This window comes from Impatiens glandulifera, chromosome 3 (genome assembly GCF_907164915.1).
Source record: "Impatiens glandulifera chromosome 3, dImpGla2.1, whole genome shotgun sequence".
In the NCBI taxonomy this organism is placed as follows: domain Eukaryota; kingdom Viridiplantae; phylum Streptophyta; class Magnoliopsida; order Ericales; family Balsaminaceae; genus Impatiens; species Impatiens glandulifera.
The window spans coordinates 43098741-43113529 of record NC_061864.1 but is presented as its reverse complement, the minus strand read 5'-3'; positions in this window follow the sequence as shown (position 1 = coordinate 43113529).

The window sequence follows — 14789 nt, the reverse complement described above, 5'->3', positions numbered from 1 at the left end:
AAATGAAATGTAACCGTTGACACATTTCACCTATAAAAGAAGGAGCTGAAGAGGAGTAAATGCAGTTCTAAGAGTTTTCAACAACCCAAGTTCTAATTGTACGGTTATCAGTTCTACCAACTACAAGCTCTAAGATTTATTGCAAGTTTATCTCTCTACAAGATTTAGAGCTTAAGTGTTTATTTGAAGTGTGATTACAATTTCGGTTAAAATTGTACGGGTATTATCGAGCAGAAAATAAGTCTCGATCGGATTGTGTTTGTGTATTCATTAGTGAATATCCTTCTTGTGGTTTCGAGAGGAAGGGTGACGTAGGAGTTTTATCTCCGAACATCCATAAAAACCTGTCCTGTTATTTACTTTCTGCCTTATACTCTAACCGATTCTATTTGAACTGACTTACTGAATCCCAAACCTACCTACCATACTCCAAACCGACTTCATCCAAATCTGGTTCTGCCTATCTTGTGTGTGTGTTGCTTCAACCTGAAACAAACCACTTCCGCACTTGAACTCGGTTCAAGGGTTTGTGACAGTTTGTGTAGTATTGAAACCCCGGTGTTAATTTCTAACCGGATAAATCACCAACCGTTAAGTGAAACGCGCTAACCGGCCAGACCCCGGTCCGCCAGTCGCGACCTAGATCCTAACAGTTTTTATCAAGAGATATCATAGATTTTTCAGTTTAGATACCAGAGAGAAAAACCGAGAGTTAATTGGAAAGCTTTCGGTTTTTCTTAAAAGGGAAAAAAAGAGAGTTTTCCATATAACTCTCGACTTTTCTCCTTCAAGAAAAACTAAGAGTTATATGGAAACTCTCAGGTTTTCCCTTTCCAATTAACTCTCGGTTTTTCCTTTTCAAATAAACTCGAGACGTATATGGAAAACTCTCGGTTTTTCCCTTTCAATAAAACCAAAAGCTTTCCATATAACTCCCGGTTTTTCCTTTTCAAATAAACCCGAGAGGTATATGAAAAACTCTTAGTTTTTCCCTTTCAAGAAAAACCGAAAGCTTTCTATATAACACTCTGTTTTTCCTTTTCAAATAAACCTGAGAGGTATATGGAAAACTCTCGGTTTTTCCCTTTCAAGAAAAACTGAAAGCTTTCTAAATAACTCTCGGTTTTTCTTGAAAGGGAAAAACCGAGAGTTTCCATTTAACTTTCGGTATTACCCCTATAAAATGTACAAAATAGGTCGATTGTTTTGTGCGCAACCAAAATCTGTTCAGCCAAACCAATATATATAAAAATAACATTCATAAACCACATGACCATTATGATTCCAAAATTCTAAACCAAACCAATCATCCAAACAATTTGTTATCTTTCGAATTAAAACGTACTCAATCATTCATAAACCTATTATCAGTCAAAATAAATAATCAAAACGTAATAGAATTAGCTGGTGGTGGAGGGGGAGGTAGTTTATATTGCCTCATAAACATTTCCATGTTTTGTTCATATTTCTTCATTCTTGTCCTCATTTCTATATGTTCTGCTTGCATTTAATTAATCGTTAGAGATCTTTCTGCATCCCTCTTTTCCAATTCCTCCACTTTCATCGCTATCGTTTTATGTTCTTCCTCTGTTTTTTCATTCTCCTTAAACAACCGATTAGTGGATCGTTTTGAATTGTTGCCACTTCAACGATCCTCTTGAAAGTGAGTGGGTCGGACGCCTGATCCCATACCGATCACTATCCCATGCTTTTGGCGTCGAAACACTCTTTCCGTCAAATCGAAGTCAGATATATCCGGTTCATTGCTTCTTACCTCCTCCATCTCCGCTTGCACATTTGAAATAAATTTTCATTTATATAATAATAAGATAACTTTATGTAATTTATTTAAATTCAATTAACTTACAATTTTCTCTTGCGCTCTTTTATCCTAGATGGGGGTTGGATTTTCTTCCATAGATTTTGGGGTACGTGTCATTTTGAATACTTCAACAACGGAGGGGGTCTGTCCTATTTCAAGCGTCTGTTGAAATAAATGATTTATAAAATTAATAACATTATATATATTAAGTTATTAAAAATAATGAATAATGTACATACCAACTCTTCCTCCACTTTTAAAAACGGTCTACTTCTAGTATGATGTGGGAATTTCAGCTTATTCCTGTTAACAACATTGGTACAAATGTTTCTCTATATTTGAAATAAAAAAATGAAGTTAGAATAATTGATATCAGATTTGATTTAAATTATGAAACCGTACCTTAAATTTATCGGTGAAATAATAGTTTTGGCACACGAATTCCCAATTTTCTCGATCATAGTTTCGTGGGGAATTGTTGAGTACCGCCACTTCGTCTCCTACATTAATTTGGATATAATCCCTGTTTAAATCTGAGCGCCACCTATCCCATATTTGTTTGGCGTGTGCCAATCTGGTTGTTCTATAATGATCAATAGAACCATTAGTACACTTTGACGGATCCTGAAAAATAAATCATTCAAATGTTATAAAAAAAGTATTGAATGATTAATGTATAATTAAGTAATTATTACCATCATAGAAAACCAAAGTGAATCCATTTGATCAGCACTTAATGCCTTCCACTTCAGGAGACGGTGTGAGATGGTTGAGGGGTCCCGCACCACCGACCCCAAATGTCTAGACCACATTTTTCTTCCATCGTCACCACCGGGCCTTCCATCTACCTCTTTAAAAGTCAGAGCAATCTTTGTCCCTGATGGCCTCCTAGATAGCGTGATATTCTTGTTCTTCCCCCGTCTCTTGCGGGCGGAAGATTCTTCAAAATTATCAAATTCATAATTAGATGTAAATCAATACAAACAATAACTAAGTGTGAACATGTTACCAATCGAGGATGGCTCGAGAGTGGAACGGTGCTCATGATCCTCCTCGTCTTCCTCCTCGTGAGCTTCCTCGTGATCCTCCTCAATAAAATCTTCATCCTTAGCATCATCCTCGTCATGTGTATCACGTGCTGGGGCAGTAGTAGCGAACGGGTCCACAACTAATGATGCGTCTCTAGAAGACTCTCCTCGGATCCTTAGGAGATCTTCCTATGAAAGTAGGTTCTAGTATGGCCTAGACAGTTTTTTGGGTGTTTTCCTCATACTCGTCCACGTTTCTTTAGGACCTTCATACATACTTAATGCATACCATTAATAAATAGGAGAATAATTAAATAAAGTAGTAATAAGAATGAATATAAAGTAAAAACATAAATCTAACTAATTAATCTGAATTATATATTCGTAAACCGTGGATTTATTTTTTTCACAATCTTCCAACCGGGTCTTGCTGATATATCAGGGGCGTAGAATACTTGTTTTGCTTGACTTGTCAATATATACGGGTCCGGACTTTGGGTTTTCAAAATTCGGTTTACATTTATACTTACAAAGCCATATTTACACACTTTCACTCCTAGTTTCCCCGAGTGTGTATTAAACCACTTATACTTGAATAAGACAACTCGTTTGTGAGAAAAGTATTGTACTTGGATTATATCCGTTAAAACTCCGTAGTATGACATAGTATTTGAACTGTTGTACCCTTCAACAACCACTCCAATATTTTGAGTGGTCAAACATTCGTCGTATTTTTCTGTACAGAATTTGTATCCGTTTACTTTACACCAAACATACATACATGAGTACATACTTGGACCTTCGCCAAAGATTTTGAGGTCTCTTGATATTTCGTTATTTTCTGCTAATTGAGTGACCTATATATATACATTCCCGAAATTTAGTTGTTAAAATAAATATAAAGTTATTATATATGTTTTTGAATCTACTCACTCTATGCTTAAAATAGGTGGCATACGTTTCTCCATGGGACTCATTGTTATTGCAATACTGCATATAATCACTGTAAATAGATCGAATATTAAATAACATACTCTTTAATGCTAATTAATAAGACGTACTATAACAACAACATATTGAATCTTAAATGTAAAAAGGTTATGCTTAGGGACAATTTTTTAAAATGTATGAATGAGCTGTCACTCGATCACTATAATCCAAGTTGTATATTTTTCTGTTGGATAGGTCTTCCAACAATGAAAATATTGAAATGCCCGAGATTTCAATTTGTGCATGTTCTTGGTCTTCTTCCTCCATACACCTGGCACATAAACTAATACTCTCATTTACAAGATACCTCTCGCTTATTGAGGCTTTAGAGTGGTTTTATTCTGCAAATATATTTTTATTGTACCCATGTAATGTTCAAACGGATACATCCATCGATACTGAACAGGTCCCCCAAGCAAAACCTCAAATGACAAGTGAACCGGGAGATGCATCATGATGTCAAAAATTGACGGTGGAGAAATATATCAATTGCATCTCCTAGACTCTTTGAACCTGGAATTAACATAGATAGAATGAAATTGCTAGAATTCATGCAAGTAGTGGGTGACACATTATAAGGAACGAGAATAACCGGCCAAATACTGTAGGACTTTTTCCCATTTGCAAATGATTGAAACCCATCACTTGATAAACTCAGTCTTACGTTTCGAGATTCCGACGTGAAATCTTTATAATTTTCATCAAACGTTTTCCAAGTTAATGAATCAGCCGAATGTCTCAACATATCACTATCAACTCTTTATTCATTATGTCATCTCATCATTGGAGCAGTTTTTGAGGACATGTATAGTCTTTGTAGTCTTGGTATTAGAGGGAAATATCTTAACATCTTAGTTGGAATGAATTTCTCATTTTGCTTCTTTCGAACTGCACCACTTGTTTGGTCAACTTTCCATATTGAAAGGCCACAAACTCTGTAAGACTCTCTATCTTTGTCGTCCTTCCAAAATAACTTACAATTATTCTTACATGCGTCTATCTTCTCAAACTTAAGCCCGATATCTGTAATGAATTTTTTACATTCGTAGTAGGAGTTTAGCAATTGAGCGTCCATCAGTAATATGTCATCTTTAAGTAGACGCAATAACATATCGAACGAAGTATTTGTCCATTGATCGACATTCTTTATGTGAAGTAGTTTTAGAAGTGTTAATGAAAGGATCGGTGACACCAATAGAGACAGGGATCTAGCCATTGATGACAACTTTGTGCAAAAACGGTTTGATAGAAATCCTGTTAAGGATTTAAATCACTTTCTATTCTTCACAAACCCTTGCAAACTCTTGAATGATTCAAGTGCGGAAAAGTTTGCTCAGGTTTGAAGCTAAGAACCGATGAAGGAGAAGATGACAGAATGTAAATGACACAAAGTGATGTTTATGGATGTTCAGAGCAAAACTCTCCTACGTCACCCCTTTTTCCAACCACCGGAAGGATTCAATATACTTTTCTTAGAATCAAATACAGTTGCAAAACTAGCTCACTGTTGAACAGAACAGACTCTATTCAACTTACAGTATATTGAAGAATATCACTCAGCTAGGCAATACTTTAATTCTCTCTCTCTCTTGATGTACACAGTAAAGCAAGAAAGTAATTTGTAAGATGGTAAGTTCAGTAGTTCGTTTGTGTATCAGCTTGTATGTTCGCGTCTGTATTGTTGTTGTGTCTATTCATCCGTTGTCCTTGAGGATCTTTAAATAAAAAGCAGGTACCAACGGTCGAATCTTCTATAATGACACATGGCGAATACCCATTGGAGAGCCTCCATAGTACACAGGTACAACAGACTTTGTGCATAAAGATCGTGGCCGTACCAATCTGGTAGTGCGCCAAATATTCTTCTAGGATTTTCCTTCAAGAAACAAGTAGTGGGAAGAATATTTGCTTACGTGACATTAATTCATTGGATGTAACTGACTGTCGTACTGATCTGCACGAAATAGTGGAGCAGGAGTAGCGTACAGCTAGTTGATCGTGGGTAGACGGATGCTAGTTTCAAGCAACTGCTGAAGCATGGCATTAGACGTTCTCCAATTAGACTAAAAAGTCTAATGAAATTAGACGCCCCCATATAATAACAAGATCCATTAGACCACCTAGTCTAATGGAGTTAGACGACACGTCTAACTACAAGTCCCTTCAGACTAATCTGAAGGAGTTAGACTGCACGTCTAACTTTCATCTGTTAGACAACACGTCTAACTACGAGTCCCTTCAGACTAATCTAAAGGAGTTAGACTGCACATCTAACTACGTATCTGTTAGACTGTACGTCTAACTATGTATCTATTAAACTGCACGTCTAACTATGTATCTGTTAGACTGCACGTCTAACTACGCATCTATTAGATTGCACGTCTAAATGACGTATCTGTTAGACTGCACGTCTAACTACGTATCTTTTAGACTGCACGTCTAACTACGTATCTGTTAGACTGCACGTCTAACTACGTCTCTATTAGACTGCACGTCTAACTATGTATCTGTTAGACTGTATGTATAAGTATGTATCTATTAGACTACATGTCTAACTACGCATCTGTTTGACTACACATCTAACTACGTATCTGTTAGACAACACGTGTAACTCAATGCGTCTAATAGCCAGTAAGTCTAATGAACCCCATTCAAACTTAGTCTAATTTAGCGAGTTTTTGATACACTTGCACAAAAACAATTAGACGGCTTAGTTTCCTTCTTATTCAAGTTTTATACAAACTCATCATCAAAATTCCGTTAGTCAAAATGATTTGTCCCTTAGTCAAAATAAGTTGACCCAACAGCTGATGATTTCGTTATTCAAGCACCTTCATACAATGACCGTTTAGAATCATAAAGCAATTTATAAAATCTATGTGCATCCTCGTCTGGTTGATGGTTGTTCGGGTCATCATTAACGTAGGAGAACATATCGTTTATAAAATCGTGCATATAATGTTATCCATTGACCTCTTCATTGATTGTATTATTCATCTCCGTTCTAGGATCGTTGAATCCGCCATGGCATCCTCCGAATTACCATCATCATCATCACCAAATATTCACAAATCTAACCAAATAACCTAATATTTAACATATAATATAATCTAACATTAATTCAACAAAATAAACCTAAATATATAATCATAACCTAAACCCTAAACTTTAATCAACCTAATATAACATTAATTAATCTAAATATAAACTAATGTGACCTTTAAATGAAGACTAACGGCGGAGGCGTGGCGGCGGCTGCGTCTTCAATCTAGATGGTCGGTGGTAGGAGGCGACTTTAAGCGGCGACGTCTTCAACGGGGGGCGTCGTCTTCAATAGGTGGCGTTGGGAGTCGTCTTCAACGGGCAGGTGGCGCTGGCGGAAGCTATCGGGGAGAGAAAAAGGGGAAAAGCGATCGGGCGGAAAGAAGAAGAGAAGAAGGGTTTTGTTTTTTTAGAAAGGTCATTATCGAAAGTTATTTGAAACTTTCGGTTTTGATCAACCTCACAATTTCGAGATTTTTCATATAACTCTCAGTTTTGATATTACTTAATTCCGAGAGATTTAGACATATCTCTCAGTTTTTAACATTTTAGATTCCGAAAGATATGTCTAAATCTCTCAATTTTGACATATGCCAAAAAAATTTTAAATGGAGAAAACCGAGAGATTTATGTATATCTCTCAGTTTTGAATATTATTACCGAAAGATATACTTATATCTTTCGGTATTAACACTTGATAAATTATTCAATTAATTGGTTTTCCACTTTCTAATAACATTGAACAACATTAATTTAACACATTTGATATCCTTAAAACATTACACAATCGATATGATTAAACTTTACACACATTCATATAATCATCAAACACAAACATACATTACTTCTTTATATTATCAAACACAATCATATACATTTATAACAATAAACACAATCTTAATTCGTAACAAATAACACACACTTGCTATCTTAGTTAGGAGTGTAGATTAAAAAGTGAAATGAACATTAATTTAATAATTTATGAAGTGGTAAAACCGAAAGTAAAATGTATAACTTTCGGTTTTGATGATTATTACCGAAAGTTAATGGTATAACTTTTGGTATTACCACTTCACAAATTGTTAAATTAATTGGTTTTTCACCTTCAAATAACCTTGAACAACATTAATTTAACACATTTGATATCCTTAAAACATTACACAATCTCAATACATCATTACAATCAAACTTTACACACAACCTTATTATCATCAAACACAAACATACATATATACTTGTTTATATTATCAAACACAATCACATACATTTATAACATTAAACACCATCTTCATTCTTAAAAAATAACAAACTTGATGTGATTAAATAGTTTAGACAAAAAATTCAAAAAAATCAAATAAAATAGGGAATGAATACCGAAAGTTAATTAATTAACTTTCGGTACCTACATTCAAAATCGAGTGATTTTTAAATATCTCTCAGTCCTGACCTTTAACAGAATGTTTTCTAGAAATGGTCAAAAGAGAAGGTTTTTCAATAAACTTTCGCAATTACCCCTCCCCCACACTTCGATTTTTTTCATTTTTTAAGGAAAGGTTAAAAGCGATGGTTTTCCAATAAACCTTCGCAATTACCCCTCCCCCACACTTAGAATTTTTTTTCATTTTTTAGGAAAGGTCAAAAGTGAAGGTTTTCCAATAAACCTTCGCAATTACCCCTCCCCACACTTAGAATATTTTTCAATTTTTTTAGGAAAGGTCAAAAGTGAAGGTTTTCCAATAACCTTTGCAATTACTTACCCCTCTCCACACATAGAATTTTTTTCAATTTTTTTTTAGCAAAGGTCAAAAGCGAAGGTTTTCAAATAAACCTTCGCAATTACCCCTCCCCCACACTTAAAATTTTTTTCAATTTTTTTTAGAAAAGGTCAAAAGCGAAGATTTTCCAATGAACCTTCGCAATTACCCCTCCCCCACACTTAAAATGTTTTTCAATTTTTTTAGGGTAGGTCGAAACCGAAGGTTTTCAAATAAACCTTCGTAATTACCCTTACAATTTTTTTCAATTTTTTTAGGAAAGGTCAAAAGCGAAGTTTTTCAAATAAAACTTCGCAATTACCCCTCCCCACACATAGAATTTTTTTCAATTTTTGTAGGTAAGGTAAAAAGCGAAGGTTTTCCAATAACCTTCGCAATTACCCCTCTCCCAAGTTTCTTTAGTACCTTCAGACATACTTAATGTATACCATTAATAAATAGGAGAATAATTGAAATAAAATAGTAATAAGAATGAATAAAAGTAAAAACATAAATCTACCTAATTAATCTGAATTATATATTCGTAAACCGTTGATTTATTTTTGTCACAATCTTTCAACCGGGTCTTGCTGACATATCAGGGGCGTAGAATACTTGTTTTGCTTGACTCGGCAATATATACGGGTCATGACTTTGGGTTTTCAAAATTCGGATACTTACGAATCCATATTTATCCACTTTCACTCTTAGTTCCTCCGAATGTGTATCAAACCACTTACACTTGAATAAGACAACTTGTTTGTGAGAAAAGTATTGTACTTAGATTATATCCATTAAAACTCCGTAGTATGACATAGTATCTGACCCGTTGTACCCTTCAACAACCACTCCATTATTTTAAGTGGTCAAACATTCGTCGTGTTTTTCTGTACAAAATTTGTATCTGTTTACTTTACACAAAACATACATACATGAGTACATACTTAGACATTCGCCTAAGATCTTGAGGTCTCTTGATATGTCGTTATTTTCTGCTAATTGAGTGACCTATATATATACATTTCTGAAATTTTGTCGTTAAAATAAATATAAAATTATTAGATATGGTATTGAATCTACTCATTTTATGCTTAAAATAGGTGGCATACATGTCTCCACGGGACTCATTGTTATTGCAATACTGCATATAATCACTATAAATAGATTGAATACTAAATAACATATTCTTTAATGCTAATTAATAAGACGTCCTATAACAACAACATATTGAATCTTAAATGTAAAAGGTTCTACTTCAGGACAATTTTCAAAATGTATGAATGAGTTGTCACTCGATCGCTATAATCCAAGTTGTATATTTTCCGTTGGATAGGTCTTCTAACGATGAAAATATTGAAATGCCCGAGATTTTAGTTTGTGCATGTTCTTGGTCTTCCTCCATATACTTGTCACAAAAACTAATACTCTCATTTAGAAGATACCTCTCGCTTATTGACGCTTCAGAGTGGTTTTTTTATTTCGCAAATATCTTTTCATTGTACTCATTTAATGTTCAAATGGATACATTCATCGATACTGGACAGGTCCCCCAAGAAAATCCTCAAATGACAAGTGAACCGGGAGATGCATCATGATGTCAAAGATTGACGGTGGAGAAATATGTCAATTGCATCTCCCAGACTCTTTGGAACTGGAATTAACATAGATATAATGAAATTGCTAGAATTCATGCAAGTAGTGGGTGACACATTATAAGGATCGAGAATAATCGGCCAAACACTGCATGACTTTTTCCCATTTGCAAATGATTGAAACTCATCGCTTGATAAACTCAGTCTTACGTTTCGAGATTCCGATGCGAAATCTTTATAATTTTCATCAATCATTTTCCAAGTTAATGAATCAACCGGATGTCTCAACGTATCACTATCAACCCTTTATTCCTTATGTCATCTCATCATTGGAGCAGGTTTTGTACTCTTAGTATTAGAGGTAAATATCTTAACACCTTAGTTGAAATGAATTTCCCATTTTTCTTCTTTTGAACTGCCCCACTTGTTTGGTCAACTTTCCATCTTGAAATGCCGCAAACTCTGCAAGACTCTACATTTTTGTTATCCTTCTAAAATAGCATACAATTATTCTTACATGCGTCTATCTTCTCAAACTTAAGCCTGATATCTGTAATACATTTTTTACATTCGTAGTAGGAGTTTGGCAATTGAACGTCTATCAGTAATATGTCATCTTTAAGTAGACGCAACAACATATTGAATGAAGAATTTGTCCATTGACTGATATTCTTTATGTGAAATAATTTTAGTAGTGCTGATGATTTCGTTATTCGAGCACCTTCATACAATGGCCGTTTAGAATCATCAAGCAATTTATAAAATTTACGCGCATCCTCGCCTGGTTCATGGTTGTTCGGGCCATCATTAATGTAGGAGAACATATCGTTTATAAAATCGTGCATATAATGTTATTCATTGACCTCTTCATTGATTCTATTATTCATCTCCGTTCGAGGATCGTTGAATTCCGTCATGGCATCCTCCGAATTACCATCATCATCATCATCATCATCACCAAATATTCATAAATCTAACCAAATCAACCTAATATATAACATATAATATAATCTAACATTAATCTAACAAAATAATCTAGAAATTTATGTATATCTCTCGGTTTTGAATATTATTACCGAAAGATATACTTATATCTTTCGGTATTACCACTTGATAAATTGTTTAATTAATTGGTTTTCCACTTTCTAATAACCTTGAACAATAATAATTTAACACATTTGATATCCTTAAAATATTACACAATCGATATGATCAAACTTTACACACATTCATATGATCATCAAACACAAACATACATTACTTCTTTATATTATCAAACACAATCATATACATTTAAAACATTAAACACAATCTTAATTCTTATCAAGTAACACACACTTGATAACTTAGTTAGGAGTCTAAATTAGAAAGTGAAATGACAATTAATTTAACAATTTATGAAGTTGTAATACCAAAAGTAAAATGTATAACTTTCGTTTTTGATGGTTATTACCGAAAGTTAATGGTATAACTTTCTGTATTACAAATTCACAAATTGTTAAATTAATTGGTTTCACCTTCTAATAACTTTGAACAACATTAATTTAACACATTTTATATCCTTAAAAAATTACACAATCTCAATACATCATTACAATCAAACTTTACACACAACCTTATTATTATCAAACACAAACATACATATATACTTCTTTATATTATCAAACACAATCACATACATTTATAACATTAAAAACAATATTCATTCTTAAAAAATAACACACTTGATGTGATTAAATAGTTTAGACAAAAAATTGAAAAAAATCAAATAAAATAGGGAATGAATACCGAAAGTTAATTAATTAACTTTCGGTACCTACATTCAAAATCAAGAGATTTTTAAATATATCTCGGTCCTAACCTTAAATATAATGTTTTTTAGAAAGGGTCAAAAGTGAAGGTTTTCCAATAAACTTTTGCAATTACCCCTCCCCACACTTAGAATTTTTTTCATTTTTTTAGGAAATGTTAAAAGCGAAGGTTTTCCAATAAACCTTCGCAATTACCCCTCCCCCACATTTAGAATTTTTTTCATTTTTTAGGAAAGGTCAAAAGCGAAGGTTTTCCAGTAAACCTTCGCAATTACCCCTCCCCCACACTCAAAATATTTTTCAATTTTTTTAGGAAAGGTCAAAAGTGAAGGTTTTCCAATAACCTTCGCAATTACCCCTCCACCACATTTAGAATTTTTTCAATTTTTTTAGAAAAGGTCAAAAGCGATGGTTTTCAAATAAACCTTCGCAATTATCCCTCCCCCACACTTAGAATTATTTTCAATTTTTTTAGGAAAGGTCAAAAGCAGGTTTTTCAATAAATCTTTGCAATTACCCCTCACCCACACTTTGAATTTTTTTCAATTTTTTTAGAAAATGTTAAAAGCGAAGGTTTTCAAATAAATCTTCGCAATTACCCCCTTCCTAGAATTTTTTTACTTTTTTTGGGCTGGTCAAAACTGATGGTTTATCGGAAAACCTTCACAATTACCAATTTCTGAAAAGTTAAAAACGAGGGTTCTTTGAATAACCTTCGCAATTACCCTACACTTAGAATTTTTTCCATTTTTTTACAATGGTATAAATCGAAAACATTCATAACCACATTCATAAATCAAATTCATAAACCAAAAGATAATTATAATTCATAATTTTAAACCAAAGTCAAAACACACCAAAGAATGTTATTAGTCGAACGAAAACGTTTACAAATAATTCGTAAACTTTAATCTACTTAGTAGTTGGGGGAGGAGGGGGTGGTTGATTCTGCCTCATGAAGAATTCAACTTGTTGTTCAAGATTCTTCAATTTTTGCACCATTTGCTCCCTATCCGCTTTAATTTCAATAATCAATTAAGTTATTTCCACATCCCTTAATTGAATTTGCTTCAATGTCAACGCTATGTGTCTCGCATCTTCCTCACATTTAACATCAGCAGTAGTCATTGGGTCTGCCGCGACAGACCCTAGGTCATAACTTGATTGTGCTAGCAAGTTCTGGAATGATAGGGGCAGTTTCTCTAGTGTTTTTCGAATACGCTTCCAATTACTTATCCTGAATTCATTTCATTAATAAATTTATGAATCTAACCACAATATATATAACATTAATAAACCTAATCTAATATGAATCCAAATATAATATATATCAAACCAAATTTAACATAAATCATACTAATCAAACATAAATCAAACAAAATAATTTTAATCCAAATGTAATATAACTTAAATCAAACACAATAACCTAATTCAAAATATATCAAACAAAATATAATTTAAACTAACCGAAAACTAACCAATAACAAACCTAAATCTAACCATATAACTAAATGAAGAATCTAACATAAACAAATAAAACAAAATCTAACCTGGAATTGGCGCGGGCGGTAGTTGTAGGCGAGACAAAGGTGGGTTTGGTCGGCGGTGCGGGCGGAAGAACGAAAAACGTCTTCGGATGGAAGCAGGCGGGAGGCGGAGCGGGTGGAAGGAGGAATCGGGAAGAGAGAGGGGAAAATAAAAAGGCGGAGAGAAAAAGAGATGAAGTAAGGTTTTTTTTTAAAAAGGTCATTCCCGAAAGTTTTTATATAACTTTCAGTTTTGACATTTTCCAATTATTTTAAAATAGAGAAAACCGAAGGTTTATTTGAAAACCTTCGCAATTATCCCTTCCAAGTTTTTTTGAAAAGAGTCAAAACCGAAGGTTATTGGAAAACCTTCGCTATTAACACATACAATTATTTTTGGGGAAGGGTCAAAATCAAGGTTATATAAAACCCTTCGCAATTACCAATTTGGGGGGAAAGTCAAAACCGAAGGTTTATTAAAAAAACCTTCGCAATTACCTTCTTCCCAACACATAGAATTATTTTTTGTTTTTTTGGGAAAAGTCAAAACCGAAGTTTTATTTGAAAACTTTCGGTAAAAACTTGTATCACCGAAGGTTTTACACAACTCTTAGAATCTATTTTTAATATCGAAAGATTTCTTCCTCTCAGGACCAATACCGAAAGTTCTCTAATACTCTCGGTAAACTCTGTTGGTAAATGTATCTTTTTCACTAGTGCTTCCCTAACTCCCATCATCTATCGATGTTGGATTCTAATTGTGGGGAGAGTTTTTTTATATACTAAGAAACCTCTCTAAGTCCCATCATCTTCGGATGTGAAATTCTAATTGTGCTAAAAAATAACAAAGTTGTCATATAATCATGCAAGTTAATCAACAAGAAATTTAAACACTATTGTTTCAAGTAATTGTGACAACCCACATTGTCAACCATGAAAGCAATATTCTATGATAGAAATAAACTTCATTTCTAAATCCAATTAATATTGAAAATAATATACCTTGAGAAAATTGAAGAGCTAGTACCCATGTACACAAATAAACAGTTCGTACATGTGGTAAAGCGTTACAACAAAGTAGATAATTAGAAAGAAGAATTAAGAGAGACGTCCTAGTAATTGGAGCTTGTCTCATTATTCTTTATTTCTTTTTCCTCCTCTTCTAGTCCGAGCAATTCTCCAGCCACATCATTGTGACTGATCCAATTGCGTGGAAACTTAATG